Below are 27,159 nucleotides of genomic sequence, written 5' to 3' on the forward strand. Positions count from 1 at the left end.
TCAACTAACAGAAGAGAATTCATGAAAACTAATGAAAAGGAGAATTTGTATTACATCTTTCCTGTAGATGATTTCAAAGATATCAGAGAATAACTGTGGGTAAGCCACAGAGAGCAGAATTTCCCCTTACCATCCTCTAGGGAATAAAAGGGAAAGAAAAAAGGAATTAAGAATGAAATATGACCGTTATCTTACAACACACACAAAAATTAAATCAAAATGGATTAAAGACTTAAACACAAGACTTGAAACCATAAAACTCCTAGAAGAAAAAATAGGGAAAAATCTCCTTGACATGGGCCTTGGCAATGATTTTTTGGATATAACACTAAAAGCTCAGGCAATAAAAGCAAAAGTAAACAAATGGGACTACATCAAACTAACAAGCTTCTGCGCAGCAAAGGAAACCAATCAACAAAATTAAAAGGCAACATACAGAATGGCAGGAGACATTTCAAACAATCTATCTGATAAGAGGTTAATATCCAAAATATATAAAGAACGCATACAACTCAATAGCAAAAAATCAAACAGCCCAATTGAAAAAATGTCAAAGACACACAAATGGCCAACAGGCACATGAAAAGGTGCTCAACATCACTAAGGAAATGCAAATCAAAACCACAATGAGATATCACCTCACACTTGTTAGAATGGCTATTATCAGAATGACAAGAAATAACAAGAGATTTCGTCAAGATGGCAGCTTAAGCAGACTCTGAACTCATCTCCTCCCATGAATACAACCAGGTTACAACTATTTTTGGAAACATTACCTTGGATAGAAAACTGAAAACTGGATAAAAAGAACACCCACAACAAGGGACAGTCCTGAGTGAGGTGGAAGAGGCAGAAATTCCTTCTGGAGAGAAAAAAAGCCACCTTTAGGAGCAGTGGAGTTTCTCAGCCAGCCAGGCAGAAGCCACCCTAAGATACACAGCCCTCCCTGGAGGAGTGAGGTCCAGAGTGGGGGCCAATACTGCTATAAGCATCCTTCAGACTCAGTACAACTGGGACAAGGGTCTTGCTATCTGGCTTCAGTGGCTATTAACTGCAGCAAGGATACCCCTAGAAAAGTTAGTGGATGAAAACCAAAAAGAACTGGGTTTTATAGGGCCCACACACAAACTTACCCATCTCAGCAACCTAAAATCACCAGAGAGAAGGCTGACAGTCCTTTGGTGAAAAGAGACTCATCTGGTGGGTTCTGGGCGCATCTTGGTGAGAGAAGAGACATGTCCAGAGACTGAGACATTGGTGGTGGCCATTGTTGTGACCTAGTCCAGGCATGGTGACACAGATCCCAGCAGATGCCATTGAAATTCTTCCCCTGGCCTATTGGCCCAGGGGTCTACCACACCCACTAGAGCACAGATTTAATCCAGTTCAGCCAGGACAGGCAGCCCACCCTAGGGACCAGCCCCACCCAACAGCAAGCCCTCAGGGTACTTGTCAGCCTGCATTGACTGTGTGCCTTGATCCTTTACAGGCAGGTGAATGTGTTTGCCTTTGTGAGGCAGGGCCTGTGTGAGGACCAGGTGAACTGTGAAGGGCGTTGGTGGAGAAGTGGGGACCTCTGTAATGGGGTGTCGGGGTATGCTCCAGGGGGTTTGGAAGTGTGCACAGACCGGGACTGGGTTGATAGTGTGTTTGGTCCTTTGGGGGGTGAGACTTATCAGCGGCAGAAGACCTGTGCTTCACAAATAGCCATAAAAAGGATCAGCCTCACCTTCCAAAACCTGAAACAATTGAGTTCTCCCATGCTAGGGCAAGCCCCACTCAGCTGCATTCCTAAGAGAACTGACAACAGCCTTGCAGGCCTGAGGCCTAAAGTAACTGTAAGCCCCTGAACCTAGCAACAAGCTACACTTGGTACCTACCCAATTAACAGGAAAACTGCAACAGGAGTGTGCTGTTAGATGTTGTAGCCAACGGTGCTGACGTTCCCTAAACCAGATTTACAAACAGCTGGCCAGGGAAGGAAAGACTATACTCCCTGGGTACCTGCATTAAGAGCAACCCTGCCACAGTAGCAGGACACAAGTAGCCCTCAAAGGGGTGACTCATAGATCATTTGGACTGATGATGAGAGGGAAGTACACTGCTGGGCCTCAGAAGGCATCTCTTACATAAGGCCACTTCTCCAAGATCAGGAGACATAGCCGACTCACATAATACATAGATATAAGCACAGAGAAAGAGGCACAATGAAGAGACAAAGGAATACATTCCAAACAAGGGAACAGACAAAATCCCAGAAAAAAGGACTAAATGAAAAGGAAATAAGTGACCTACTTGACAAAGAGTTCAAAAACTCATAAGGATGCTCACAGATATTGGGAGAAGACTTGACAAACACAGTGAGCTCATCAACAAGAACTGGAAAATATAGAAAAGAACCAATCCGAAATGAAGAATACAATATTGGAAATGAAAAATTCACTAGAGGGACTCAATAGCAGAGTAGAAGATGCAGAAGAACAGATCAGTGAGCTGGGTGAAAGACCAGAGGAAATCACCCAAGGAGAACAGAAAAAAGAAAAAAAGAATTAGACAGAATGAGAACAGTCTAAGAGAGCTCTGGACAACATCAAGCATGCTAACGTTTGTGTTATAGGTGTCTGAGAAGGAGAAGAGAGAGACAAAGGGGCAGAAAATTTATTTGAAGAAATAATATCTGAAAATTTTCCTAACCTACGGAAAGAAACAGACATCCAAGTACAGGAAGCACAGAGAGGTCCAAACAAGATAAGCTCAAAGAGGACCACACCAAGACTCATTGTAATTAAAATGTCCAAAATTAAAGATAAAGAGAGAATCCTAAAAGCAGCAAGAGAAAGGCAACAAGTGACATACAAAGGAAAGCCTATAAGGCTATCAGTGGACTTCTCAGCCAAAACCCTACAGGCGAGAAGAGAAAAGCATAACATATTTTAAGTGCTAAAAGGAAAAAACCTACAACCAACAATACTCTATCCATCAAGGCTGTCATTCAGAATGGAAGGAGAGATAAAGAGCTTCCCAGACAAGCAAAAATTAAAGGAGTTTATCACCAAGAAACCAGCTCTACAAGAAATGCTGAAGGGACTTATTTAAGTGGGAAAGAAATGAGCATATATAGGGATTAAAAATTTACCAACCTCCCCCCACCAAAAAACAGGCAATGAAATCACTGGTAAAGGTAAAAATGTAGTAAAGGTAGCAGATCAACCACCTGTGAAGATAATATGAAGGTTAAAAGACAAACGTACTAAAATTACCTATTTCAATGATAAGAGGGTAATGGATAGATACATAAAGCAAGAGATTAGATATGATTTCAAAAACATAAAATGAGTGAGGAGGAGAGTGAAAAGTAGAGCTTTTAGAAAGATGTCAAGCTAAAGAGCCTATCAACTTAATATAGACTGCTTTATACATAGAATATTATATAGGATCCACATGGTAATCACAAATCAGAAACCCATAATAAGTAAGTAAATAAGTAAGACAAAAGAAATCAAACATATTACTAAAGAAAACCATCAAACCACAAGGGAAGAGAGCAAGAGAAAAAGAAAGGAAAAAGAAAAAGAAAAAGAAAGGAAAAAGAAAAAGAAAAGAACTACTAACACACCCAGAAAAAAGTAACAAAATGGCAGTAAATACATATTTTTTAATAGCTCCTTTATTTTTTTTCTTTAGATTGGTACCTGAGCTAACAACTGTTGCCAATCTTTTTTTTTTTTTCTGCTTTAGTTCTCCAAACGCCCCCCTGTGCATAGTTGTATATCCTAGTTGCAGGTCCTTCTAGTTGTGGGATGTGGGACGCTGCCTCAACATGGCCTGAAGAGGGGTGCCATGTTCACGCCCAGGGTCCGAACCCTGGGCCGCCACAGTGGAGTGAACAAACTTAACCACTTGGCCATGGAGCTGGCCTCTATTAATAGCTACTTTAATTGTAATGGACTAAATACTGCAATCATAAGGCATAGGGTGGTCAATTGAATACAAAACAAAACCCATGTATATGCTGCATACAAGAGACACAATTCACACCTAAAGACACTCACAAACTGAAAGTGAAAGAATGGAAAATGATATTCCATGCAAATGGCAAACAAAAGAAAGTGGGGGTAGCAATACTCATATCAGACAAAATAGACTTTAAAACAAAAACTGTAACAAGAAACAAAGAAGAGCACTACATAATGATAAAGGGAACAATCCAACAAGAAGATATAACACTTGTAAATATCTATGCTCCCAACATAGGAGCACCTAAATATATAAAGCAATTATTAACAGACATAAAAGGAGAAATAGACTGTAACACAATAATAGTAGGGTACTTTAACACTCCACTTACACCAATGGATACATCATCCAAACAGAAGATCAATAAGGAAATACTGGCCTTAAATAACACATTTGACCAGATGGACTTAGCAGATATATATAGAACATTCCATATAAAAACACAGAATACACATTCTTTTCAAATGCACATGGATTCTCCAGTATTGATCACATATTAGGCCACAAAACAAGTCTCAATAAATTTAAGAAGATCGAAATAATACCATGCATGTTCTCTGATCACAAAGGCATGAAACTAGAAATTAACGACAGGAAGAAAACCAGAAAAGCCACAAAAATGTGGAGATTAAGGAAAATGCCGCTGAACAAGGATTGGGTGATTGAAGAAATCAAAGGAGAAATCAAAAAATTCCCGGAGACAAATGAAAATGAAAATACGACATGCCAAAATCTGTAGGATACAGCAAAAGTGGTTCTAAGAGGGAAGGTTATAGCAATTCAGGCCTACATCAACAAAGAAGGAAAATCCCAAATAAACAATGTAACAGTACATTTAGAGGTACTGGAAAAAGAACAATCAAACCCCAAAATCAGCAAATGGAAGGAAAATAAAAATCAGAGCAGAAATAAACAAAATTGCAACTAAAAACACAATAGAAAAATTAATGAAACCAAGAGCTGATTCTTTGAAAAGATAAATAAAATTGACAAACCTTTAGCTGGACTCACCCAGACAAAAAAGAGAGAAAGCTCAAATAAGTGAAATCAGAAATGAAACAGGAGAAATTACAACAGGCACCTCAGAAATACAAAAGATAATAAGAGAATACTATGAAAAACTATATGCCAACAGATTGGATAATCTAGAAGAAATGGATAAATTCTTAGAAACATGCAACCTTCCAAAACTGCACCAAAAAGAAGTAGAGAATATGAATAGATCAATCACCAGAAAGGAGATCAGAACAGCTATCAAAATCTCCCAAAAAATAAAAGTCCAGGACCAGATGGCTTCCGTGGTGATTTCTGCCAAACATCCAAAGAAGACTTAATACCTATCCTTCTCAAACTCTTCCAAAAAATTGAAGAGAAGGGGAAGCTTCCTAACTTATTCTACAAAGCCAATATTATCCTGATACCAAAAACAGACAAAGACAACACAAAAAAAGAAAATTATAGGCCAATATCACTGATGAATATAGATGCAAAAATCCTCAACAAAATACTAGCAAATCAAATGCAACAGTACATTAAAAAGATCATACATCACGATCAAGTGGATTTCATTCCAGGGATGCAGGGATGGTTCAACATCTGCAAATCTATCAACGTGATACACCACATTAACAAAATGAAGAAAAAAAATCATGTGATCATCTCAATTGATGCAGAGAAAGCATTTGACGAGATATAGCATCCATTTATGTTAAAAACTCTAAATAAAATGGGTGTAGAAGGAAAATACCTCAACCTAATAAAAGCCATATATGACAAACCCACAGCTAATATCATTCTCAATGGAGAAAAACTGAAAGCTATCCCTCTAAGAACAGGAACCAAACAAAGATGCCCACTGTCACCACTCTTATTTAAAATAGTATTGGAAGTCCTAGCAAGAGCAGTCAGGCAAGAAAAAGAAATAAAAGGGATCCATATTGGAAAAGAAGAAGTGAAACTGTCACTCTTTGCAGATGACATGATTTTATATACAAAAAACCCTAAAGAATCCACTAAAAGACTTTTAGAACTAATAAATGAATACAGTCAAGTCATAGGATACAAAATCAATATACAAAAATCCCTTGCATTTCTGTACACTAACAACGAAGTAGCAGAAATAGAAATTGAGAATACAATCCCATTTACAACTGCAACAACAAAAAAAATAAAATACCTAGGGATAAACTTAACCAAAGAGGTGAAAGATCTGTACACCAAAAACTATAAAACACTGTTGAAAGAAATTGAAGAAGACACAAAGAAATGGAAAGATACTCCATGTTCTTGGATTGGAAGAATTATCATTGTTAAAATGTCCATACTTTCTAAAGTAATCTACAGAGTCAATGCAATCTCTATCAAGTTCCAACAACATTTTTCACAGAAATAGAACAAAGAATCCTAAAATTTATATGGAAAAACAAAAGACCCTGAATAGCCAAAGGAATCGTGAGGCAAGAGAACAAAGCTGGAGGTATCACATTCCCTGAGTTCAAAATACACTACAAAGCCATAGTAACCAAAACAGCATGGTACTGGCTGAAACAGAGAAACAGATCAATGGAACAGAATAGAGAGCCCAGAAATAAACCCATACATATATGGACAGCTAATATTCGACAAGGGAGCTAAGAGCGTATGGTGGAGAAAGGAGAGTCTCTTCAATAAATGGTGTTGGGAAAACTGGACAGCCACAAGCAAAAGAATGAAAGCAGACCATTCCCTTACACCATGCACAAAAATCAACTCAAAATGGATTAAAGACTTGAATGTAAGACCTGAAACCATGAAACTTCTAGAAGAAAACATAGGCAGTACGCTCTTTGCCATCGGTCATAGCAGCATATTTTCAAGTACCATGTCTGACCCAGCAAGGAAAACAAAAGAAAAAATGAATAAATGAGACTACAGCGAACTAAAATCTTCCGCACAGCAAAGGAAACCATTAACAAAACGAAAAGACAACCTAACAATTGGGAAAAGATATTTGCAAACCATATATCAGATAAAGGGTGAATATCCAAATATACAAAGAACTCATACATCTCAACAACAAAAAAACCAACAACCCAATTAAAAAATGGGCAAAAGATCTGAACAGAGATTTCTCCAAAGAAGAAATACGCATGGCCAACAGGCATATGAAAAGATGCTCAACATCATTAGCTATCAGGGAAATGCAAATGAAAACTACAATGAGATATCACCTCACTCTGGTCAGAATGGCTATAATTAACATGACAGGAAAGAACAAGAACAAGTGTTGGAGAGGATGTGGAGAGAAGGGAACCTTTGTACACTGCTGGTGGGTGTGCAAACTGGTGCAGCCACTATGGAAAGCAGGAGGGAGTATCCTCAGAAAATTAAGAATACATCTACCATATGATCCAGCTGTTCCACTGCTGGGTATTTATCCAAAGAACTTGAAAACACAAAAGCATAAAGATACATGCACCCCATGTTCACTGCAACATTATACACAACAGCCAAGACTTGGAAGCAGCCTCGGTGCCCTTCAAGGGATGAATGGATAAGGAAGATGTGGTGTATACACACGATGGAATACTACTCAGCCATAAGAAATGATGAAACCCGGCCATTTGTGACAACATGGATGGTCCTTTAGGGTATTACGCTGAGTGAAATAAGTCACAGGGATGAAAGTCAAATACTGTATGATCTCCCTCATAAGTAGAAGATCAAAACAACAACAAACAAACACATAGCAACAGAGATTGGACTGGTGGTTACCATAGGGGAAGGAGGAGGGGGGAGGACAAAAGGAGTGATTAGACTCACATATGAAGTGATGGACTATAATTGGTTTTGGTTGGTGAACATGATATAATCTACACAGAATTTGAAATATATTACGATGTACATCTGGAAGCTATATAATGTTATAATCCAATGTTACTGCAATTAAAAAAATAAATATTAAAGGAAAAGAGATAAGAATTGGCTAGGATGTGGTTAAAGGGAACCCTGTGCACTCTTGGTGGCAATTTAAATTCACACAGCCATTATGGGAAACAGTATAGAGGTTCCTCAAAAAATTAAAAATATAACTAACATGTGATCCAGCCATCCCTTTTCTGATATGTATCCAAAGGCAATGAAATCAGTACCTTGAAGAGGTATCTGTGCTTCCATGTCCATTGCAGCATTATTCACAACAGCCAAGATATAGAAACAACCAAGGCATCCACCAACAGATGAATGAATAAAGAAATTGTAGTTTATATATATACAATGGAATATTATTTAGCTTTAAAAAATAAATAGATCCTTCTATTCAGAACAACATGTATGAATCTGGACAACATTATACTAAGTGAAATAAGCCAAACACAGAAAGCAAAGAGCTGCATGATCTCATTCGTATGTGGAATTGAAAAGAGTCAAATACGCAGAAGTAGAGAGTAGACTGGTGGTTACCTGGGGTAGGGAGATGGGGAATATAGGGAGACGTTTGGTCAATGGGTACAAAGTTGTACTTACATAGATGAATAAGTCTAGAAATATAACGTACAGCATGACTATAGTCATCAATACTGTATTAAATACCAGAAATTTGTTAAGAGAGTAAATTTCAGGTGCTCTCATCATACACAAAAAATGGTAACTGTGTGAGGAGATGGTATGTTAATTAGCTTGATTGTAGTAATCATTTTACTATGTACACATATGTCAAATCTTCATGTTGTACACTGTAAATATATACAAGTTTTATTTAAAAAAGAAAAAGGAAATGAAATTTCAAAGGAAAAAGTAAAAAAATTAATCATTAAAATAATATTCAGAGTAATTGATACTTGGCATTTAAATAGCAAGACAAATATGGGATAGAATAAATGAGTGCTTGTCTATTGAACTATACTGAAAATATTGTGGGAAATTGTCTTTTAGCTTTAAAACATTTTCAACAAGAATAAATATTTTTCAAGTACTACATAATTCATAAGCACCTTTTTACCAACCAAGCTGATTAGATGGTTTAGCATCAAGGTCTGGAAAACATTTCATACTCTTGAATACAGTTTGCTCCTCAAGACAGCTCTATTCACTGCAGAAATTTAAGCTAACAAAACCAGAAAGAGTAGTATAAAAATTAACTTTTGAAAAATGAAGAGTACCATGAGGAAAATTTAGTAGGAAAACTATTTAAGGTCACATAGGAATCTTAGTGAACAAGTGGAAGATTTTGTACAACTTGAGTAAATTGCTTCAAACATCAATCAGATGGGATAAAAGTCATACCAGACATTGCTGTCATTATTGAGAAAGAAAAAATTCTAAATTTGAACTTTTTTCATCCATCATAACTTTCCTGTAGATTTGAGATACATCCTCCTCCAATGAGCAGGTGTAAAATGAAAATGTAGAACACAGGTATTTGTTCCCCCACCTATATAAACCTACCAGTATAGGTTACAAAATGAAGCAAATGTTTCTGGAGCTTGTATGAGCATCTAAGCAGTTCTGCTTTCTGTCACCTGCCCATAGCTATTTTTTGTCAGATCATTTACAGGAAAGACATATTTATATTTCTACTTGATATTTTTTACCCAAGTCTATCACTTGACAAAATAATACGCATTTTGACCTTAAATTTTCTTCAATCCTTTGGTGATAAGTTCTACTGATGTTCATGCAATCTAGTTCTATGTCAGGCGATATCTCTCTGGCCATTTAGCCAGCTAGAATCAGAGCAAAGTCACTTTAACCTTTCAATTTATTGATGCCATAATTATACCAACATGCACTAAATAAATTATGGCTTTGGAGCAAATGAGCTTATGAACAATGCTATTTAACATAAAGAAAAAAATGATAAAAGAGTTGAATCAGCAATAAAAAGAAATTAGTGTAACTAATATATGATTCAAATTATAATTATTTTTCCTAAGTATAATACCAAAGGAAATTAACCAATCACAAAATTTTAGATGTATGATTTCATATATTAAAAATTACTTTAACATAATTTAATGTAGTAAACCACATGCAGCAGGTATGTGAAATGCTCGTGAATATGCTGAAATCTTTTGTAGTGAATTGATTCTTTCTAAGAATATTTGTTCCACTTACTAACAAATAATGCACTAATTATGATATCTTTATGTCTAGAAAGAGCTGAAAAATACTTGAAATTGTCCTTTTTACAAGGGAAAGTCTATTTACTTGATAGCTTACAGGTTCTTATTTTATAACAAGTAATGATAGAGGAATATATATTCAATTTAACTAGGCATAGACCAATGCTTTGCTGGGCAGGAGCGCTTTCTAACATAATATTATTTCTCCACATCTTTGGAGTACATGGAAACCGTATTTTCCAGTCTCATGCAGTTGGAAGTAGCAATGTGCCTAGAGTTGGCCCTTTGATTGTGATCACAGGTAACATTTACTGCATCCTAGCCAAAGTACTGAACTACCAGTACGAGACCCTCCAGAATTCTCTAACTTGGCACATTGAATGGGAAGGACACATTCCACGTGATGCAATAAAAAGATAATGAAGGCTTTCCTAGGCTCCATCATTACTATATGAAAGACAGGTGTCCAAGGGTTTGCCTAAAATGTGAGCAAGAAATAATCTTTGATGTGCTATATCTGAGACTTTTGGATTGTCAAATAACAAGGTATATCCTAACATATCCTTGCAAATACAGTAGACAAACACTAATCCAACTCATTTGTTACTTAGTCAACATTACAATATGGTAACCGAAAACCACTTTATGACACTGTAATTAAAAACCCATGACTTCAAATGTTATGGTATGAATATAATGTGTTAAAAGTGAACTTGTATTCGAATTATAATCATTTAAAATACAGGTTATAATTTCATCACAAAATGACTTATGCACACAAAAATCCATAAATAAAATCAAAAGCTGTGCTTTCGTATCCTAACTAAAATATACAAAAAACATTCAGAAGAATAATTATTTTTAAAGAATTAATTCAAATTATGCATAATATTTCAAAGTTTATAACTTTGTAATATCCTTGCTTAAAAAGAAATTCTTCACAACTTTAGGAGATAAGAAAAACCTGTGAATTGTTGTGACATTGAATTACATACCAGGAATAGGGCTAGCCCTGTGATCTAGTGGTTATGTTCTGCATGCTCTGCTTCAGCGGTCCAGGTTTGGTTCCCAGGCACGGACCTACACCACTTGTTGATGGTCATGCTGTGGTGGTGACCCACATGCAAAATAGAGGAAGACTGGCACAGATGCTAGCTCAGGGTGAACCTTCCTTAAGCAAAAAGAGTAAAATTGGCAACAGATATCAGCTTAGGGCAAATCTTCCTCAGCAAAAAAAATATACCATGACTAGGGCCAGCTCCCATGGCCTAGTGGTTAAGTCCGGCACACTCCCCTTCAGTGGCCCAGGTTCAGTTCCTGGATGTGGACCTACACCACTCATCAGTGGCCATGCTGAGGCAGCAGCTTACATAATTTAAAAAGAAGATTGGCAACAGATGTTAGCTCAGGGCAACACTTCCTCAGCAAAAAAGGGAAGATAGGGAACAGATGTTCAGGGTGAATCTTCCTTGGCAAAAAGAAAAAAAAAATACCATGAATGCAAAGTTTAGCTGTGAGATTAAAGTATTCAGAATGACTATTATTCTCTTACAGTGAAATTACTTGATACCATAAAGCACGATGGCACAAATATTGTTCATTAATGTCACTATAAAGTGAACTTTACTGTGGAACAATCAGTACTACTCCTTATAATTTCTAGGCTTAACATTACTAATTGTATCACTATAAACTTATTTTATAGTGATATAAACAGTAGAGATAATGCTGCCAGGCTTTGGTATTAATGCCTCAAATAAACACCCTAATATATTGTCTGAATATATCTCTTACAAACTGATATGCAAAGGCCAGGTAGAAAAAAGCCAGAATAGGCTGTTATACCTCCCAGCCGAACAATATAAAATCCAGTGTGTATCTCTTTTAAATGTTTTGTATCACTTCATTTAACAAATATCTGAGTTTATTTAATGTGAAATGATGGCAAACAGCAATCACAGCATTCTTTCCCAGAAATAGAGAAAAAGCATATGTCTTCTCCTAAGTCAATATTTATTTGATTGGAAAGAACCATGATAATTACTTATTGATTTAAAAATTGTTTAGAGTAATCCTTTAAAAAAACTGTGCCAAGAGAGAACACAGCCTTCAAAAAGATATCTAAAGCCAACACACTTTCTAAAACCCTCTCCCCATGGAAACAACATTAAATTCAAGACACGTGCTTGAGTATCTACAACACATTGGTCATTTTCTTGAAAAAAACAAAACAGCTTATTTATAGTGCAAAATATGGATTTATAGTTGCTCACCTTTTCCATCATTTGTGAGATGCAGCTATATTTAAATTATATCCATACAGTGGAAGGGCATATTTTTAAATACTATTTAACTTGCATTCTTGACAAAGTTTTGAAGGGAAAAATCATGAAACAACCCCATAAAATAGTGGAAAGTTTTTGCTCAATATTGGCTATTCTCAGTGAAAGTCAAGGTAATCACTATACCAGTGAGGAATGAAATTCTACTAAAGAGCAAGACATAGGTCTAAAAGATAAAGTCTATTAAAAGAAAAAAATAATAAAAAGACATTTTATGTAAGAGTCACAATAGGATACTTTGATATTTATCATGCGTTCCCACCTTTAAAACACATTTTATGTTAAACTCAGGTACTCATTACAAAAACATATCACGTAATACTGACAAGTGAACCGAAATTGTCAGATCAGTTGAGAGACTTCCTAATGGTCACTGAGATTAGCTTGATAAAATCGGCAAATTTCACCCATTCTTTATTAATTTTAGGCCATCAAGTCATCCAACTACAATACGAGAGATGCAATTGAGTTGGCATACTGTCTGAAGACAGAGGAGAAAAGACCTGATTCTAGGTGCAATTACCGTGGGAGAAGAACAATCAAACATGATTCTATTCTCATGGAGATTTCAGATTATTAATGTGAAATCTTTCTTCCTTTTTAATATAGGTGTTTGAGAGCTATAAACATCCCTCTCAGTCTTGCAGTAGCTGTATCTCAAAAGTTAGAATGCTAAGTTTTCATTTGAACTAATCTTAAAGTATTTTCTAATTTCCTTTTTGATTTCTTCTTGATGACTAATAGAAATGGCAAGCAATAGGATATATTGGAGTATATGAGGAAGCCATTTGGTGTAAACCTAAATCGGCCTGATCTTGTTTTGCCAAAAGGGCCTGACATGGCCATTGAGCATGCATTGTATATCTGATTTAAGCATTTCCTATGGCAAGAACAAATGCCCTTAAGATAAAGGTGCAACTTCCCCCCACACTGGCATTTCCTTAAAGACAAGCATCTTTCCTTAGGCTAGGAACTGATTGCTGCGCTCACCTGTGACCACTCAGCTCGAGACAACAGACCTGCCACCCTGCTGCATCGACCAAGACAGCAGACCTACCTGCTGTGTCCATCAATCACTGTGCCGACAGAGCAGTCTCTCAACTATTGTAAAAGGGACATTTCAATCATATGTGAAACATCCTCTTTGGGGGTATATAAGCACTCTGTGCACCCCACTTCTTTGAGGCCCTTTCTTCCTTCAGGAAGAAAGGCCCCAGGCCATGGTCCTTACATTTTAGCTCAGAATAAACTCACCCAAATTTTCGTTTATAGATTGGTTTTGGATTATTTTCATAGACATTGAACTATTTGGTTATTTAGGTTGTTGTTGTTTAATTGGCATATTGTTGTTCATTTCCTAACTTCCTACGTTATTAGTTTCTAAGTTCATTCCATTCAAATAGAATAAAATATTTTGTAAAATCTCAATCCTTTCAAAATTGCTGAGATGTGTTTTATGGTCTAAAATAAGGCCTACCTTGGAGAATATCCCATGTGCACTTGAAAAGAATGTGTATTCTGCTATTGTTGAAGGGAGTGTTCAATAAATTTCTGTTAGGTCTACTTGGTTTATAGTATTGTATAGAATTGCACTTTGTACGTTGAGTCACTTCTCTCTTCTATAATCTATTTTATGTATTGTCTATTTTATCTTTTCTCAGAAATGTTTCAAAAATCGATACACCTTTTTTTTGCAATAAAGTTTATTTTTCTTTTAGGAGAGTCAGTCAACCCTTTGAACACTTGCGTAATACTTCTCTGTCACAATGTCTGCAGAAAGCATTGAGCTTGTATCACATGGCCCACATGAGTAAAGCCATTTTTCTTTACTCCTAACATTTTGAATTATAATGAAGATTTTCCACCTTATAACAATAAAATGATATCATTACACTAAAATTAAATGTTTTAAACTTACAAAACACAAAAATGTATCACAAGATGCTTTCTATTTAACACTGAAAGCCTTCTTCCATACTGGTATGCCATTTCTCCCTGTCATCGTAATACCTTCCAGTCTGGTGGATCAGTTCTTTTTCCCTGTAAATTTTCAACCTTTTCCCCTTTTCACATATATTCTGAACTTAACCACTATGCCACCAGGCCAGCCCCTGCATATATTTTCTGATAATGAAATTTCCCCCCACAATGTCTCCTCTTAGCTGAAATCCCTGTCTTTCACTCAACGTACCTTTCAATCCTACCCTCTGTGAAGATGTCCTTAATTTCCCTGGGGCACACGTGAGCGCTCTCTTCTAAGCTTCTACAATCCTTTTATACTTGCTATACTTGTGAGACTTGTTATTGTTATTTTAAATGGAAAAAGAAAAATTCTAAGTAATTAAAACCAAAATTAATTCTGTGAGTTTTAGAAAACCAGGTTACTCCTGTCTTTCTCACCTGGGAAAATGGCTATATTAATAACTACATCAGCCTGTCAAATATAGAAATAAAAGTATGCATATTAATGTGATTTTTCAAACAATTAATAACTACAATTTAGCAATAGAATGTGATGTACGATGTGTCTGACTACAATTATATTTATCTGTTGTACCTATCACTGTGATAATGTTTGTTGATGGATTAGATAAAAAATGTAATTCTTATAAGTGATACAGTGAAATATTTCCCCAAACTCCCGTTATAGGTTGAATCTTTAGAACTTACAATTGAATACAGCTTATTTTTTAAAAAATTTATATATATAAACAAATATAATGTATATATTTATACATAAATATTTATATAAATATATGTAAAACAACTCCCCAATTTAGATTTACTACCTCTTATTATATAAGTTAAATACCAGACATTTACATTTACAGCCAACTGTACAAGTGGTCCTATGTTCTAATTCAGTGCAATGAGCCATACAGAGAAGAGTGCCTATAAACTTGTCAATGAATTTCCTTCATTGGTGAAAGGAAAGGAGAGAGGAGTTACTGACACCATTCTTTGCTGTTTTTACTGCCTTAAACACGTGTATGAAGCCTAAGCTATGACACAACACCTATCTTTCAAACATGAGGTCACAAGCATGGAACCAGAAAAAGGAAAAGCAACGTATAGTGAAATAGAAAGACAGAAAGAACTTGGATTATTAATAGCATCACAAAGCTGCTGTCAAATCAGAAACTGTCTACCTCAAAATGTCCTGCAAAATGAACTAATTAAATATATATTTTATTGTTGATCCTACTGTTATCTTGTTATATACACTTAAAGAGTTTCTAAAATATACAGGATATATCACAGCAACCCAAACTGAACAATAACACTATATGATATATTCAACTTTGGGCTGGAATAAGTTATAGAGCTTGCACAAACAATCTTGGATCTACTGACAGAAGGAAAATGTCTCATATGAGATATATATACTGCAACGCCAGGCTAACAACCCTAATCATGATGAGGGAATGTTTTGAAAAGATCAACCACACTGGAGGGAAAAATGATTGTGTTTATTATTGTACAAACCAGAGCACTTTTGGAGTGAAGAGCTCCTCCTAAAAGTTACATAGTATAACAAGCGAACTGAATTGTTTTTGGTAAACCAAGAAATACGGTCTCACTGGTTTGGGTCTAGGGTTCTTATTCTGCCTTAGATGCAAATATAGATTGATATCTTGGAAATAAATACTTTTTTTTTAATCTGGGAAGTAAATAAGGCTTTTTGTAAAACAAGGAGCATCAAGAAACAAGAGGCTTCTGCAAGTCCCCTGTGCTGTGTTCATCTCTTCTGCTTTTGCCTGACATCAATTTGCAGTGCAGGTGGCTCTTGTTCATTTCTGCTCTGCAGATATGGACATATATATTTGCTGTGCTAAGGATTTGAATTCTTATGATAGTCGTTTATAGGTGGATACTGCTCTCTCTTAATTGAGCAAAGTTAATGTTTCTGAAAAAACAAACATAAAAGGAAAAGAAAACTATTAAGCGGGTGACAATTATGCACTATTCAGTAACTTTATTTAAGAAATACCCATTATCCAAATGTTGTAGATCCATATTTAAAAGTCACAGGGAAAATAGGAGACAAGGAAAAAATTAATGATTGCTAACAGCTCATGTTTTTTGCTCAGCTTTGACTCAGCACAGATTGACAAAACTAAAGATTTTAATTATTGAAAAGAATCTTGCCAAAAATGTACCTTAATCCAAAACCCATTGATTGTGTATTTTCAGCTTGATTTTATTATTCTGATGTGTGTAATTAAAATTTTAGCAATTCGGTGAAAATTTTGAAATTCATAATGCTTTCGAACGTTTTACATAAGAATACATATCAGTGTTCTCCATAGATTAATACATACTAATTCCATAAATTGAAGACAAAACTGACATTTTATTGTACACAGCTCTTCAATATACCACCAAGTTTTCATAATATAATTGGGATACCTAAACATTCACAATCTAGATCTTATAAACCATATCTTGATTTTTTTCCCACCTATTTTGGGAAGCCTCTTTGTATTAAATTATTTTCCTCAGTTTCAAAAATGCCTTGAATACTGTTCTTTGATTCTCATGAATCTTAAATGTTTAGATTTTATTCAACTGTACTATAAATGTTTATGTTGTTTGCAAAATAATGCAAATATTTTAAAAAATGTCAATTTTTCTATTTCTAAAGTTGAATGATCTCCATTAACATATTTTTAGAAAGGATTTTTCTTTTGGTGGAGTTGTATCTACTTTCTTATTGAAGAGATACAGTTTGGTCAAGTAGTGTTTTATTTATTTGTTTGTTAATCTCTATCAGACGTTGACGTGTTTATCAATCCTCTTGTCATATTAAGATAAAGTTATTACAGCCCCCTCAGCTGGTTTGCCTGATAAGAGTTTGTTTGAACTCCAGTTGGCAAGGATTCTTTTTGTGAAAGAGGATGGTTTTCTTTTACTCATTTTCTGTCTGTTCAGAAGCCTTTGCCCTCTTTGTCACTTGCTAGTGCAACAAAGTGCTCACTCCGGAATGACCTCTCAAGCTGAAATCACTTTGTAGCTTTAGTCTAGAATATTGAAGAAACTTCTTGCTTTCACGTAGCTGTGAAGACAGAGTTTTCTCACTGTTTCTGGTATGGACAGAGTTTAGAGAGACAAACGTCTTTAGGTTTCATGCATGTAATCTTTGGGAACTTCGATTGCTTTGACAACATGCACCGAAAGATTTGACGGCATTACACGGGGCCTCTACGTTAGCTCATAGTTAGTGTTCTATCTATCTGTTTGTGCGTTCCACTCCACAAAGAATTTTGGAGAAGATAAATACAAATTTTCATAAAATTCCTACAGAATAATTAAACGGAAAAACAGATTGAAGGTAATAATTCCTCAGAATTTTGAGTTTGTGTGTTGTTTTCAAACTACAGCTAAAGAACTTGATAACGAATCCCTCTTTATGAAATAGTATAAAGAATAGAGGTCTGGGGAACAGAAAATTTAAGATCATTTATTACTCTCCTTTGCCACTACCTGGTTGTAACTTTACTCAGCAGCTCCATTTTCAATTTTATCTCAGTGTTGAAATAGAAGAGTTTCGGGACCAGCCCCGTGGCCAAGTGGTTAAGTTCGTGCACTCCGCTTCCCCGGCCCAGGGTTGGGATCCTGGGTGCGGACATGGTACCGCTCATTAGGCCATGTTGAGGTGGCGTCCCACATGCCACAACTAGAAGGACCCACAACTAAAAAAGAAAAGAAATGGAAGAGTTTCCAAATCCCTTAATTTTGTTGTTGTCATTGTTTGTCTCATCCCTGATAAGCTGCCATTCAATGTGTGGGACACTTGGGATATAGGGGACACTTGTGAGCACCTGGGACAAATTACACAAAATTGGTTGCCGGCCAGTTGTAACAACAGCTTTCTCTCTCATGTAGGAAAGTCTTCAAATTGTCCTTAGTATAGCACCTGAAGGGTTTACCACAATCCAGCCTTTACCTATTCTTTAATTTTCTTTTTTTACTAATTCCTCTTTTTCCATATTCTATTCTTATTTTCATTCCTCAAATGAGCCAGACTCCTGAATACTTGATGATCTAGTACCAGGTCCCAGATTTCAGACCCTATACTCACCAAAACTTCTCCAATTTTGGCATCTTTTCTCTCCATTAAGAGAATTATCCCATATATTTGCAGTAAGTTCCATTTTTACTGTTAGCTAATATCAGTTTCTGTTGCCTATAATCATTGCTACTTGAGCTAATATGAAACTTGGCATCTGATATGGAATATTGTTATGAAAGACTCAAGTGCAAAACTGACCAAATTGAGGGGAGGGAGTAGATAAGGAGGATTTCTCTATCCTGGGTTAGGAGGACAACCATGCTTATTCTGGTATGGCAATGCAACTGGTTAAATGATTGTTACATGAATTTTGAGTTTCAAATATGTCTCCAACTAACTTGTAGTTTTAGGATAGTACTTAAAATATGTACATATTTTATTTCATCACATGTCTAGAAAATTCTATTTGCTTATATCACTACATAAACATCCTAAAGAAGGCCAGAGACTGGCCCAGAGTTTCCACAGTTCTTGTTTCTGCCATGCCATCTGAGGACTGAGGGGATAAACACCTCAGCATGCATGTCCTATTCTGAGAACACTGTTGGAGAGCTTTGCTATGGGGATCTGATAGAACAAGTTGAGATAGTGGAATGCTAGGCTGCTTCTTGTACCTTCCATAAGATTTTTCAACAAATGTCTACCTTGTTAGCTGGCATACCCGAAAGTAGAAAGGAAGGGCAAAGAGAACTAGCCGTGTAATTGGTTTTGCTAAAAGTGCCTTTTCTGCTGAGCCCAGCTATTTATAAATGCAGGAGTGAGGGAATCTTACGTGTTTAAGATTATGAGAGCTAAGTCCAGTGTCCCACAGTAAAATTAGTGTGAGAGGTGGCAGAGAGGTAGAAAACTCAGTGGGAGAAAAGATGGGCACTCAGGAGGATCCAGAGAACAGGGCAAGCATGAATTCTCCTAGCCCTTCAAATCGGTATTCTAGCCAGTCAAGGACCCCCTCCCCCTCAAAAACAAAACTCATGAATATTCTTCCCTGAAAAGCCTATCTATGGAAATGTAGCCTGAGGAAAGGCAAGGAGGATCCCCCAATTAACCAAGTTAGCTCGCTGTTCCACTTTGCTTCCTGGCAGAAGTCAAAGCAGAACCCTGTAACTGAAGTCTAGGAGTTAGAGAGGCACCTCCCCCCCCCCCCCATTGCCTTCTGAAATAGAAATCTCAAAGCAGAACTTAGGTTCAAATAAATAAACAGACAACTCTTCTCATGGTGTTGTATTGCCATAGAAACCCTAAAACTAAAAAGAAATTTATGACTGCTCTCTTACTAGAGCAAATTTCAGGCTGTTGTCAACACAACAGGACTAATTTTGAGCACTAAAGCTGTATAGTACCCATTAGGGAGATGCTCCCCAGTGCCCCTTTCTCATGTGTCCGCTGAAAACTCTGTGGAAAGGGGATCTCCTCAGACATAAAGCCAGACCAAGAAACTCACACAACAAATAAATGAAACTCACAAATTCCTGTTCAACAAGCTATGATATTTGCTTTGATCTGTAAGCTAGGATTCCTTCTTGTTTTATCTAAATAGGAGATTTTAGTATGCTGACAGTTTCTGTGGTATATATGTACATGTATATTTCTGCCACAGGTTGCATTATCATGATAGGCCACTTCTAGATATAACTGGTGGGAATTCACCTTGAGCAGATATATGGTGGATCTGGTTTTCAATGCAGTTGTTAGATATTGTGAAGGGCCTATTTTGGGGTTCATTCATGATTGTATACTGGCTTGTTGCATTAAAGATGGTGGGGAAGGCATTCTTTAAAAAATTATAGTAAGGAAAAATATATTTTTGTGTGTGGTCGTGCGTGTTGGGAAACCAAAGTGTAACCTGTGACTATTATCTCTTTCTGTCAGCATGTCTATCCACCAGTTTCTATAAATAGAACTTACTCTCCTGACCACTTAGGATTGGTAATATGACCAACTCTGGGAAAACCATGGTACCCAAGGCCCTGGACAAAATAATTGATCAAAGAAGTGCCTGTACTTTAAGCCATGACAACTTAAATTCATCCGTGGGATTTTCCCCTTGAGATCACAGAGAAAGTATTCTCCTTTCTCTTTGCTATACAGCATTTAGGATGATAACTCAAGAACTACTTGAAATTATGCTGAAAAACACATTAAAAGGCATGAACATCAAAAATTAAAGCAGAAAAGAGATGCAGACGATACCCTGAGTGTCCAGTTCCTGAAAGACCCACAGCTGCCTCGTTTCTTGAAGTGCTGCACCCAATTCTCCGAGTTACCTAGTGCTCTTCAATAAATTGTTAATGTGTGTCTGTTTAAATCATTCTTTTTTAGGCCATGTTGAACTGGATTTCTATCTCTTGCAACTGAAAGATTCCTAAATAATGCAGTTAACTTCCAACGCTGACATTCTTAGATTCTAAGATACTATGTTTGTTACCAGAAACACAGCTAGGATTACTTCAATATTCAATACATATTAAAAGGTTACTAGTCAAAAACAGCCCTTCCATGATTAAATTTGTCATTGGTCTTTCAGGCTATGCTATATTTAGTGATTCAATCATAACAACCACCTGAAATAGCTGTCTGTAAAAATGAAAGTGATGAAAACATATGATTAAGGAAAATTATTTCCTGCCTTTATTCATCTTCCTTAATTCACTTAAAACAATTTACGAGATTAAGCTTCACGGAAATAATATAGTCGAATATAATATCAGTTTTCACTAAACTAATCTTTATGAAGGGCAAGGTCATGTCTGTTTTGTTTAACACTATCATATAAGACAACCTGTTGACATTTCTAGAACTCATAAATGATTTTAACTCTGCTGCTTGCTTTCTTGTCATCTTGGGCTGCTGATCCCTTTCTGAGCCTCAGTTTTACTCATCTATAAAAATGGATATAGGATAGTGACATGTTTTATATTCAATGGGTGTTTTCAATCTCAGAGTACTGCCAATGGCAAAGACAAGCAAACAAGGATTCACAGATCCATCTACCACTGAGAAAGTGACCTAGAACCTGTTACTTATCTTCATCTGAACCTCTTAAGGAAGGAGCGGGGATTCTTTCAGCTCCCATCTCCATCAGTCTTGACATCAATGGATCATTTCTTTGCCTCATGCACTTCTTCACAGAAATAATTTCAAGTAGTGAATATAATTGCAAAGCAGAGAAACTTAAATGACCATAATATCCTGTGCAAAGTCTTTTACAAAATAGCTTAAAAACAGTTTCTATATGGTTATATATGTGAAACAATATCCCCAAAATTAGGTATTACAATTTTCTTTTTTACTTGCAATAAGTGTATAGGTGAAAGTAATATAGCAATAAACCATAGATAGGATAAGGTAAGACTGACAAGCAATATCTTCGAGAGTAGATTAAGAAGATGGAAATTAAATTATATGAATAAATAAGAACCACCTCCCATTTTTAAAGTGGAAGAAGTATTTGCGTGTTTTTTAAATTATTATTATTATTTCAAAAGAGGGAGATATAGCTGGAACATGATACCTAACTAATCTGTGTCCTGCAGATTTCTGAAAGATGGGAAAGAGAATGGATTATCAGTCAGCAACCAACAGCAAATTGCCGAGTGGAGAACAGACCACAGAGGAATAAGAGTGGAAACAGAGAGACAGTTTATGAAGACATTACGTCAATCTGGGCTAGGGGTGAGGGAACCTAGGAATGGAAGGTAAGAGTGAAAGTGTTGAGAAGTAACTAAATGTAGGTTTTTAGAGATATATTTTTAAGGTAGATCAAAAGGGGACCTGTTGTTGGATTGCGTGTTTAAGAAGAAGAAAAGTGAGGAATAAATGTTGATTCTAAGATCGTGGCTTCATCAAATACGTATGAAGCAGAGACAAGGCTGGAAGAACAGGTGTGGAGGGGGAGAAGGAAATAAGAGTTCCTTTTTAGGTATTTTCTAGGTGGCAAATTCAAGTAAAGAGATATAATATATTAGGTATGGGACTAAGGGACAAAATGAGAGCTAATACATGAATTTGGAAATTATCAGTATATGTAATATTTGAAGCCTGAGAAAAACGTTATCACTAGTGAGAGACCACAACCCAGGAAGAGAGCCTAGGATTAACCCCTGGCTTACACAAACATTAAGAGACCTGTGAGAGGTGAAGAATCTCAAGAGAAACTTAAAAGTGTCAGGGAGACAAGAGAAAAATCAGGATAGTGGTTTTTCCTAGAAATCAAATGAAGAAATTGTGTCATGGACAGTGAGTTCAAGAGTGCTCAAATCTGTTAGAAGTCAAGTCATGACACAATGACATACAATTGACCATTGGATTTGGAAAGGAATCCTTGAAAAAAATTGATAAGAACCTTTTCAATACTGTAGTGTGTGTTATATCCTTATTGAAGGGGTAAAAGGGAGAACAATACTATATAAAGGAGGTCAGTAGATACACAAAACTTTCTTGAGAAATTTTCTTTCAAATTGGACAAGATAAGTAAGGTATATAGTAGTTTGATGTATGGCAGGGGTTTTTTAATTTAAATTTTAGGTATGATATATATATATTTATAGCAGGAACAAAATCTTTTAGATGGCGAGATGAGATGCATTCAATATATAGCAGTCTCTGCTCCTAACTAGGCTGAGAAATCACTCTTTGTAACACAAAAGAATGCAAACTAAGTATACAATTTACGTCCTATTTTGAAGCATTCCTAAAGTAAACCAGACAACTGGAAAAGCGTGTCTTGAATAAACACATGAATAGCTTTTCTCACATTTATGTAAATGTTCAGGAAGTTGTTACTTATGGATAGAACATTAATTATGTAAGTCCACAGAATAGGGAACAACTAACTAGGCAATTTTCAGGATCTTACTGTTTTTTCCTCATGGCATTTCCTCTAAATTAGCTCTGGATGCCATATGCTATTATTTTTCTTAAGCAGATATGGGTGATAGACTACGGACAAAAATATAAAAATGAAAATATATTTAAAAATTTAGTTTGTTAAAGTAAATGGAAGCAACACATTTCCTCGTTCTACTTAAATTAATGCTGGATGCATCCATATGTTTTATGCCTGGAATCTCAAAAGAAACCTTGCCTTCATGTTGTGACCTGTTCAAATCAAAAGAAACCTTGCCTTCATGTTGTGACCTGTTCAAATCTGGGAATAAATCTATCATTGACTTCACTGACTTTCTGTGTTTATCAAATATATTGAAAGATAAAACAGTGCACCAAGTGTATTTATGCATCGTTCTCAACTTAAAATATGTTCATAAAAATGATTCACATCAGGTAAAATTCTTATGAAAGGTGAAAAGTTTGTATAGGAAATATGTTATAAGTGGCAGTTAGATTACCATTTAGCTTTCAAAAATCTTTTTAGCCAAAATCTTTGCTGAAAGCACTCATTTATTGAGTTGACCCATCTACTGGCACTTAAGTCCAAAACGCTTTGTTATTTTTTCCCTCTTGTTTCTCCCATAAAATATAAATGATTATAAATTCAAGAGGATTTTATCCCCGTTTGATGACCTTGTCACTGTTCATAGCTAATCTCTGTGAAACAAGATAGTTTGTAGACTAGTAAAATAGATGTTTTCTTGCTGTAGGTGAGATGAGTAGTGATCACTAGATATCTAACAAAATGAATTCTATTTCTTTAGAAAAAGACCTCCCCACCACCCTGCAGTTTGCAATGTGTTTAGGCCATGGCCACTGTGAGGGAAACAATTTAAGCCAAGAACAGTTCAACTCATATCTAACTAGATCTGGAACATAGTGAGAAAAGATTTTAGGAAATGGGAAGCACTGTTTTCTCTCTGATATTTTGTATAGATGCTCTCTCTGCATGCAAGCACAATTTACAAAGTGTCTGAGAGTCTAATTTTCCTTCAGAAAATTTAATATAAACATATTTATTTGGGGACGCTCTTTGTCAAAGAAACTATCTTGTGCTATGAATGTTCTTAACCTAATAAGGGGTGTCTATGAAAAACAACTAAAATTATGTTTTGTGATAAAAGACTGAAAATTATCCCTCTAATATTGGGAATAAGGCAAAGCTGACTGTTTTGAGAAATTCTACTCAAAACAGAACTGGAGAATCTAACCAATGCAATAAAGAGAGAGAGAGACTGACCTGGTGGTGCAGCGGTTAAGTTTGCACATTCTGCTTCGGTGGCCCTGGGTTCGCAGGTTCGGATCTGGGGTGTGGACCTACACACTGCTTGTCAAGACATGCTGTGGTAGGCGTCCCACATATAAAGTAGAGGAAGATGGGCATAGATGGGAGCTCAGGGCAAGTCTTCCTCAGCAAAAACGAGGAGGATTGGCAGTAGATGTTAGCTCAGGGCTAATCTTCCTAAAAAAAAAAAAGAAGACAGAACGGGCAAACTTTAAAAAGATGAGGTAATTCTCTTTTATTTGAGACACCATGACCCCATATGTAGAAAACCAAAGGAATCTAGAAAAGTACTAGAATAAAATTAATGAGTTTAGCAAATTGGCAGGATATAAGATCAATATATAAAAATAAATTTTTGTCTATGTACTAGTAATGAACCACCCAGAAATAAATTAATAAAACACTTTCAAAATAGCATCAAAAAGAAAAAAGCATTTTGGAATAAATTTATCAAAGGAAATGTAGGACTTGTATTCTGAAACATATAAAACATTACAGAGAGAAATTGAAGGAAATCTAAATAAATGGATACTTACTGCAATTTTCTGAGTTGGATGACTTACCATTGTTAAAATGGCAATTTACTCCAAATACATATACAGATTAAGCACAATTCCTATCAATATTTAAGACATTTAAAACTTTTAGAAATTTAAAAATCGATACTAAAATTTACATGGAAATGTGAAGGAATTAGTATACCCATAGCAAGCTTGAAAAATGAGAAAAAAGATGAAGGACTTATGTTATCTGCTTTCAAAATTTAATACAAAGGTACAGCAATCAAGACACTGTAGTACTGTTGTATGAAGAGACACATGGCTCAGCAGAGTAGAATAAAACGTCCAAAAATATAGTAAAGTATGTGTTTTATGTTGCTGGCTTTTTGTTGTCTAAAGTTTTTGAGAACTTTTGAGTATATGCTTATGAGAGATATTTGTTTATGGTTTTCTTCTCTTGTTATGTCTTTGCCTGACTTTGGTAAAATGTTAATATTAACCTCAAAGATGAGTTGGCAAATTTTTCTCCCTCCATATTTTCTGTAAGAAAATTTGTGTAGAATTTGTAATATTTCTTCTTTAAGCATTTGATAGAATTCATCAGTAAAGTCATCTGGGCCTGAGTTTCCTTTTGTGGAGAGATTTTTCATTACTAAATCACTTTTGTTACTTGTTATAAGTAAAGTTATTGTAACTTATCATAAGTTTATTTTTATAAGTCTTGAGTTTTCTATTTCTTCTTGAATCAGTTTTGGCAAGAAGTGTTTTTCTGGGAATATGTGAACTCATTGTAAGTTGTCTAGTTATTTGGCATACACTTGTTCATAATATTCCCTTCTTATATCTCCTCTTTGATTCTTGATTTTATTTGTTTCTCCTTTCATTTTATTCTCTCTCAATCAAGGTAAAGGCTTGTTAATTTTTTTTTATGTCTTCTAAGAATGAATTTTGGTTTCACTGGTTTTCTAAGTTGCTTCTTTCTTTTCTATTATATTTACTTTCTCTCTGACTTTCATTATTTGTTACTTATACTTAATTATGTTTAATTTACTCTTATTTTTCTAGTTTTTAGGATGAAGCTTTGATTATTATAACTTTTTTCTAATATGGGCATTTAAAACTGATGATTTTACTTTATGTTGCTTTAGTTGCATTGCATAAATTTTGATAATTGTATGCCAGTTTCTATTCAGTTTAAAATATTTTCTAACTTTCTTTGTGAGTTCTTCTTTGACTCACAGATTATTAATTATTATGTGGTTTAGTTTCCAAATGTTTTGGAATTTCCTCCAATTCATTTGTGTTCATGATTTCTAAATTCACTGTATTGTGTTCAGAACACATATTTTAAATTATTTCAATATTTTTACATTTTTTGAGACTTATTTTATGGCCTGTCTTGCAATCTTTCATGGAGAATGTTCCATGTGTGTTTGAAAGAAGTTTTATTCTGTGTTGCTGGAATAAGTGTTCTAAAAATATCAGTTGAGTCAAGTTAGTTAATAGTGTTACTTCAACCTTAAATATACTTATGGATAATTTCTCTAGTTGTTCTATCAAGAATCAAGAGGAAGATATAGAAATTTCCAACCATAATCACTTCATTGTCTATTTTTTCTTACAAACATATTGCTTTTTGCTTCATGTAATGTGAAACTTTATTGTCAGGTTCATATATCTTTACACTTGTTATATCTTTCAGATATATTGACCCTTTTATTATTGTAAAACACACTTTTATATCTCCAGAAATATTTCTTGTCTTAAAGTCCATTTTGTATGATCAATTAATATGGCCACTCCTGTCACTTTTTCTTACAATAAATATTTTTCCATTTAAAAAAGTTTTTTTAAACATATTTGGAAATATAGTCGGACCCCACTTTTTGTCCTGTCTGACAATATCTGAGGTTCTATGGGAATATTTAGTCTATTTTCATTTGATAAAATCATT

Source organism: Equus przewalskii, chromosome 3 (genome assembly GCF_037783145.1).
Source record: "Equus przewalskii isolate Varuska chromosome 3, EquPr2, whole genome shotgun sequence".
Taxonomy (NCBI): domain Eukaryota; kingdom Metazoa; phylum Chordata; class Mammalia; order Perissodactyla; family Equidae; genus Equus; species Equus przewalskii.